This window comes from Betta splendens, chromosome 4, assembly GCF_900634795.4.
Source record: "Betta splendens chromosome 4, fBetSpl5.4, whole genome shotgun sequence".
NCBI classification, from domain to species: domain Eukaryota; kingdom Metazoa; phylum Chordata; class Actinopteri; order Anabantiformes; family Osphronemidae; genus Betta; species Betta splendens.
In genome coordinates, this window is record NC_040884.2 from 10,551,471 (window position 1) to 10,559,064 (window position 7,594).

The 7,594-nt window shown below is 43.7% G+C and overlaps 1 long non-coding RNA gene across 1 annotated transcript; it reads right to left on the reverse strand.

Annotated features, from left to right (window-relative positions):
* Positions 1 to 1,957: 1,957 nt before the first annotated feature.
* Positions 1,958 to 6,842, reverse strand: LOC129604035 (uncharacterized). Its single transcript, XR_008694570.1, has 2 exons — positions 4,511 to 6,842; positions 1,958 to 4,378 (listed from the first exon to the last, which is right to left on the reverse strand). It is a non-coding gene; the product is annotated as an uncharacterized LOC129604035 (long non-coding RNA).
* Between the last annotated feature and the right edge of the window lie 752 nt (positions 6,843 to 7,594).

Consider the following 7,594-nt stretch of genomic DNA (forward strand, 5'->3'; position numbering starts at 1 on the left):
AGGGTTATGACGCAAGGTAATAAATAATCATTTTCATTTATTCCTCTGGTTTGCATGGGTTCTTAACCAGCTTGTTTGTAAGAGTGACATTTATAGGGGCAGCCTCGTGTCCGGAGGCAGGTCGCACACAAAGACGAACGGGCACGCTTTAAGCACTACATAAACCTAATAGGCGTTTCTCGAATGGACCGGCCTGCCAGTCCAAACTCATTCTGGCATCTTTGAGGACATACAGTCAATATCTTGCAGCTGTGCAAAGTTCAAAGCAGCCAGTATTTGTTTTTCAAAGGTGCGAAGCACAGGTGCCTGGCTGTGGTGGAAATTTTCCATAAAGAAGTAGATGAGAGAGAGTTGTCCTTTTGTGCGATTTATTGAAATAATAAAGAAAATAAAAATAATGGGGAAAGCAAATAAAAAGCATGGATGTTGATCGTGCACATCAACAAACCAAAAACCAGCTGGGGAGATCAGTGCACACACCACGAAGGTGTGATGCAAAGAGCCCACGATCCTCAAGTTGCTTCTGCCTTTTAGCTTCTCTGTCCGACTAGGGTGGAATGTCTTTCTAACCCAATCAAATTACATGCACCATCTCCTCCCTGTCGCAGTGTGTGTGAAGATATTTACATTCTCACACCTGCATCGCTGACGTCCAACTATCTGTGAGAAAGGAGCACCAAGTCTCAACAGACAGAGACACAACTCCCCGACCTTGGGTTTGGGAGCTAGAGTTGAGAGTCTATCAGGCAGAGACAACCATTGAACAATCTAGGTGAAATGTCAAATGCATACAGTAAGACAAAACATAAGATATTAATTGCAGAACATAAGTCATAACTCGTATAATAACTGCATAGAAATAAGGAAGAGACATAGAAATAAGGAAGAGACAATTTTTGCCATAACACTCCCCCCTCACATCAACAAACCAAAAACCAGCTGGGGAGATCAGTGCACACACCACGAAGGTGTGATGCAAAGAGCCCACGATCCTCAAGTTGCTTCTGCCTTTTAGCTTCTCTGTCCGACTAGGGTGGAATGTCTTTCTAACCCAATCAAATTACATGCACCATCTCCTCCCTGTCGCAGTGTGTGTGAAGATATTTACATTCTCACACCTGCATCGCTGACGTCCAACTATCTGTGAGAAAGGAGCACCAAGTCTCAACAGACAGAGACACAACTCCCCGACCTTGGGTTTGGGAGCTAGAGTTGAGAGTCTATCAGGCAGAGACAACCATTGAACAATCTAGGTGAAATGTCAAATGCATACAGTAAGACAAAACATAAGATATTAATTGCAGAACATAAGTCATAACTCGTATAATAACTGCATAGAAATAAGGAAGAGACATAGAAATAAGGAAGAGACAATTTTTGCCATAACACTCCCCCCTTTTGATTACACATTAATCAAACCATAAAGGAAAAAAATTGTCAACATCACATTCTGTAATAATAAAAGATCCTTGCAAATGAAACAATAAGGGTATTAACTCATCAAGATTCAAAATACACCTTCACATAAAATGGAAGTAACTAAGGGACAAAAGGTTGGGAGCTGTTTTTGGTGGGTAGTTAAACAAGAATAACTTCTGTATTGGCATGTGAAGAAAATAAGCCCATAATCATATTTGTATCAGATTATATTTTGTGATTAGATAGCCTAAGATCATCGTCAAAGTCATTAAGTAAATTAGAGTTGGGGTTTTTGAACATAGTGCATTGTGTCATCTCATACGAGAGTGTTGCTGAAGTCGCACGCATGATGAGACCTCTAACCAGTGGGATAACGTAAAAACCAAACAAGAGAATCACAGCCATCTCAGTGATAAAGGAAACAGCTGCGGACATGAGATTTCCATTTTCCAGACATTTCGTCTAGCCAATTCCAAGGGAAAGAACCTATACCAGAGTTAGCTGAGATTCTGAAGGCCGTGTAGCGCCTTCGCCACAATACCATTAGAATCAGTGTTATTCAGGATGTAAGTACAACATGCCTCTCCAAACATAACACAAAGGCCTCTTTTCTCTGCTAACAACATGTCTACGGCCATTCGATTGTAATGTAATAAAGACAATTAATTTATGATAGCCATAGGTTTCCGGTGGGGTTCTGTTTCATATATTCTTAAGATAGATTTAATGCTTTCGGATCTTTAATTGTACATTTGCGTCTAGAGCGAATAGGAGATTCGGGGATTTAACCAGAATGATGATGCATATTGCCGCTTGTGTTGTCTTTCATCTGTAAATGAAGGATAAAACTAATTGTAGCAGTGAATAAAGTGATTGTGAGCAAATTAAACACCAAGTCAACTTCAGGATATTTAAACTCAGTGTCGTTGTTGTTGTTGTTGTGAAATTTTCTCATTCAAAAGTAGTGTGTAAAGTTACATAGAAACATCATATGATCAAGGCAATAATCAGAGTAACATAAAATGTCTAACACAACAAGGTTACAATTGATGTCTGTAACAATCTGCTTCTTCTTATTGAACAGTAGCGTTAGATTGTTTCCAACCTGTGTGTTGAAGTATTGACAGTTTGTTGGGGTTCTTCAGGTTGTGATCAGCTGATCACAGAGACATTTGGGGTTCGTTATCACCGCCAGGTTTCCTCCCAATGTCGTCTGAGTCACTGTCACTCCCGTGATGTGAAAAGTCTACACGTCGTCCAGCTTCGGCAACTCAAGGCTGCTCGTGTGTGTGTTTTCTCAGGAGCGTGTGTGTAGATGTATGGTCTGATAGTGTGATTCACCGGCGCAGCTTCAGGCGGCGCTTGGCTCACACCTTTAGCTGAACGGTCAATGCAGCCTCGCCTCAGTGCGTGTGTGAGCACAGCGAGGGTCGTCCTTCTTAGTTCTTTTCGTCAGTGGTGGTTTTCTCGTGTGGTGTAGATGGAGGGTCGTCTGTCGGATCCGGGACCTTCCTGGATGGAGTTGGTCCAAGTCGCTCTCTCTGCGATCTTTACAGCCGTGTGGGTCGTCAGAAGGACCTGGAAGGGACCTCGCCACCGTTTTGAGTCCCAATGCTTCCTCCTGAACTCCTTAACGATCGCCAGTCCCCTGGTTGGATGGTGTAGTGGTCCTGTCGCCTGTTTTCACCTGTTGGAAATCTGAATTGTGGGGAAAAGGTGTTTGGGCGGCACGGCTGCCATCAGGCCCAAACCAGACTCAGTGGCTACAGGTGAAACCATTCGTCAGCCAGAGTCAGCGTTCCTGTGAGGTAGAAAACGTTTAAAGCACAGGGAGAGAGAGGAAGGAAAGGATAGAGAGAGTTGGAGAGGGAACAAGGATCAGGAGAGGAAACGAGGATCAGGAGAGGGAGGGGTTGTTGGGCAGCGACCTTCGCAGCAGCGTCTGCAGCTGCATGTCGGCACAAACAAAGTCGTCACTGATGTTGGACAGTTACAAACAGCATTAGCTGTAGGTGGCAGGACAGCGTCCAGCAAAGCAGAACCTAATCATGATGTGAGATAGGTTTGCAATCAGACTTCAAAAGCTTCCTATGCTTCCACAGAGCATCTGTGGAGTCCGTGTAGATGGTAACAGACTCTCCTTCTGCTCGTTTACTAGCTTCAGTCAATGTGATCAACTCTGCAGCCTGAGCAGAGTAGTGTCTTAGCAAAGAGCCAGACTTCAAGACGGCCTCTTGATAGTAACGTTCAGCATGTTGAGCAAAGTGGTGTTGCATCTAAGCCATCGGGCTGTAGAAAGATGTGATCTATTCCAAAAGAATCAAAGTATGAGGACAAAAGAACAGAAGTCGTACAACCTGATTTCTCATCCACTGTTTGAGTGAAAGGTCGCGTAGGGTCAGATCAGGAAGACCCAAAGTAGGAGTCGACTGAAGAGCAAGCATGAGGTCAGTGAACGTTGTTCAGCCTCAGACGTCCACGTGAGACAAGAAGTGGACGATGAAGACGTCTGCATCAGAACCCTGAGTGAGGCCTCAAAGACAGTAAAGTTAGGACTGAAGGTCCTACAATAAGAACAAAGACCTAGAAAAGACATCAGCTGTTTTTACGTGCACGGTTTAGGCAGGTTTCAAATTGCTCTAACTCAGTTGGGTGAGATGGATTTGCCATCAGCTGTAATTACAATGACCCAGAAAATAACCTTTGTCTGAACTAACTGTAATTTAGACAGGCTCTCTTTGTGGCCTGTAGCATCCAATGTTTCAGTAGCTTAGTGGTGTCTGCAGTAACACCATCTATGGCTTCTTCCAGAGGGTGATGTTGTTTACATGGTCTGTGGTCAGATTTAGGTGCGATGACCACTGGTTCACATCCTCTGATCAAACCTACATCATGTCTGTGTGTGAGCCACAGGGAAGCAGGGCTTCCTGTAAGGCTGAGTGTTGGGTCAGAGCGTCCTCTGAAAAATGAAAATAAAAACATGTAGTGTGTCATTAGAATGTGGAGGTTCACTGTTTGTTGTGCATGACAGGCAGAATAAAAAAAAGTTTTTTTTTTTTTTTTAAGTATGCAAAGTAGGTGAATACGTCACATGGGGTCAGAAGTCGTTCACCAGTCTCCACCCCGTTCACATCTGTTCACGAAAGGACCCACGTCCTGCATCTGTCTCCATCATGTTTTCACAGAGGGACGTGTGGAGCTGTAGAATAAACATCAAAAATCTTTTTGTTCGTTAGTAAAAGAAATCGCAAGCGCAGACCTGTGTTCATCCCAAAAGAGGGAAGTTGAGGCCAGTTTGTCAGTGTGTGTGTGTGAAATCATAAACAAGCTGTGATGCAGCCTGTGTGAGGGCCTCAGTTACAGCCCCCCCTCAGCAGCCAATGATAAGAGCACAGCTGAGCTGAAGTTAACACCAACAAAAGAGGGATTATTTAGAATGTCTGTAGATGTAACCTGCACTCCGTCTGGAGTGGAAATCAATTAAATACCTAAACTACATGAGATCTCTTCCTAAAAATTTAACTGGGCATAAGTTTGAAAGCAAAAATGAATGTTAAGGTGTCTTGCTGTCAGATGTTGCACAAGACAGTGAAAGAATAAGTTTTTCTTTAATAGTCTGGTACGTACAGTAATTATTATTACTTCTCTCTAATAGTCGTCTTCCCTTTAATAGTCATTAATAGTCTGTTTCAGTCGGTTTCAGTCTTCCTATGGTCTGGTTTTGTTTTTTCTACAGTCTGTTTTGTTTTCCTATAGTCTGTTTTGTTTTTCTATAGTCTGTTTTGTTTCCTATAGTCTTCTAGTCTGGCCAGACAAACCTATATTGTGCACAAGTATTTTTAGAAACATGAAGGATTTTATTACTGAAGTTGTTGCAAGTTAAAATAGTTTGAACCCATCAGACTGTAAAGTCATGCAGCAGTTGTCATTTAGCTGTTTGTCATCATTTTAAAATCACTCTGTGGGATTTTTTGAGCAAAAAGCGATTCTTCATTGCGAGCAGATAAGCATGAACATGAATTTGAGCGTGTATCAGCTGTAAGCGTGTTTCTTCATTGCGTGTATGAATGTGTGTGTGTGTTTGCGGTACCGTCTTGTACGTCACGTGAAAAGGAACCGTCACCTTCCTCCTTCCCCAACCATCAGTCTGATGTGAGCGCCAGCGGGTGAAGCCTTTCAATGGGACAGTTGTTCCTCGATGACAGACCTTTCCTGGATCCTCAGATGCAGCTCTTTTGGGCCGATCACGTCTGAAGCCTCTCCTGTTGTTTCAACCAGTGTCTGTGTCAGAGCACGTTTTCTCACTCTGCTGTTGCTCTGTCCTTGTTTTCCTTTGCTGATTGTCATAAGCAGGTGTCTGTCAGACACACACGCGTGTATGACACTTTCACGGCTTCAGAAGCTTCAGACACAGTCCTTTCATGCTGGTGCAGGGCTTGTAGTAGCTGGTTCATCTGATGAGCCCAGAACGTAATGGCTGCAGACGTTGTGGGAGTCTGTGAGGCGTCCATGCTGTGGTCTGTGTCCTCCAGCTGCTGTGGAGCTTCCACCCTGTTCTGGTTGTTGGTCGGCGCTTCTTCTCCTTCGGTTCTTCTGCTGATGGTGGGAAAGGAGTCCAGATCCGGATTTACCCTCATCGCGCTCAGTTCTGCATTAGAATAGAGAGCAGAAACAGTGGGAGCATTTGATCTTGACATGATGTGTGTGTGGTGTGCGTGTGGTGTGGCAGAGTGCAAACAATTCTTCCCCAGAGTTGTTATCTCCTTTTTTTTCCGTTACTTTCATCTTTTGTTTCTTTTAGGGCTTTAGTTTTGATAGTTTTCCTTTTTCAAGTATTTTCTTTTGTCTCTAATTTTTCTTTTAAGGTGCGTATGTCCTTACACAAAGCGATTCTCCTTTTGAACCCATAACCAGTTTCCCACTCATGGAAACATGAAACGCACTAATAACCATATTTACTTTTTACTTTTATAATTACTTTTAATTTTGTAATGCTGCAGTCTGGTGGTGGAGACTTAGATCGCCCCGAACCCATCTTTCAGAGTCCCGGCGGTTTTCTGCCTTAGATTTTTTTGTGTTCCGGCCGGAACCTTTTTTCGAAATTTCTCTTCCACGGACGTCTCCGTAGAAAGGGAACCGCTCAGATCAGCGACAGGGTTCTCGGAAGTGGTCCTTCACCGTCAGGCCCCTCTAAGACCCGGGTCCCTCGTATCTCGAAACCACTTCCCCCTGCAAACGCGCTCTGTCTTACAGAAGCCGTCTTTTATTTCCTTGTCCACTCCCTTTGGACTGCGCTCAGATCTGCACACTGGTCTGTATCCTCAGTACAGACAAAACAAGCTCGGTCCCACGAGCCAACCCTTAGCAACCACCGTCTCGGCCACCAGGGCAGACTTTGACCTAATTAATTTTACCCGAATATTGAATTTATTATTTATTATTATCTCTAGTCCTAGTTATATTTTTTCTTTTGTCGTTGTTTGTTTTAGTCTAGTAGGGGATGCTTAGAATTAATTGTTATTTGCCTTACTTTCCCTAAACCAAATGATCAGAGCCAAGTAACCCCGAATAACTGAAACCAATTTCAAACCTGTTTCTTTTTTTTTTTTTTTCTTCAACAAGTCGCAACAAAACGGAATCTCTCTCACCGGGCCGAGTAGAGGTTGGATTTTGAGTTCGTTGGATCTCGTCAGAGGCGATCCAGACGGGTGAGCAGTCCTCCCACTCAGAACAGCTGTAGAGGTCTGGAGGCTGAGCGACCCTAGTCCTCAGGACTATCGTCCCTGGTCACACCGTCCAGACGACCTGCCGCGGGATCCTGTTCGTGACGCCAATTTCTGTGGTGGAAATTTTCCATAAAGAAGTAGATGAGAGAGAGTTGTCCTTTTGTGCGATTTATTGAAATAATAAAGAAAATAAAAATAATGGGGAAAGCAAATAAAAAGCATGGATGTTGATCGTGCACATCAACAAACCAAAAACCAGCTGGGGAGATCAGTGCACACACCACGAAGGTGTGATGCAAAGAGCCCACGATCCTCAAGTTGCTTCTGCCTTTTAGCTTCTCTGTCCGACTAGGGTGGAATGTCTTTCTAACCCAATCAAATTACATGCACCATCTCCTCCCTGTCGCAGTGTGTGTGAAGATATTTACATTCTCACACCTGCATCGCTG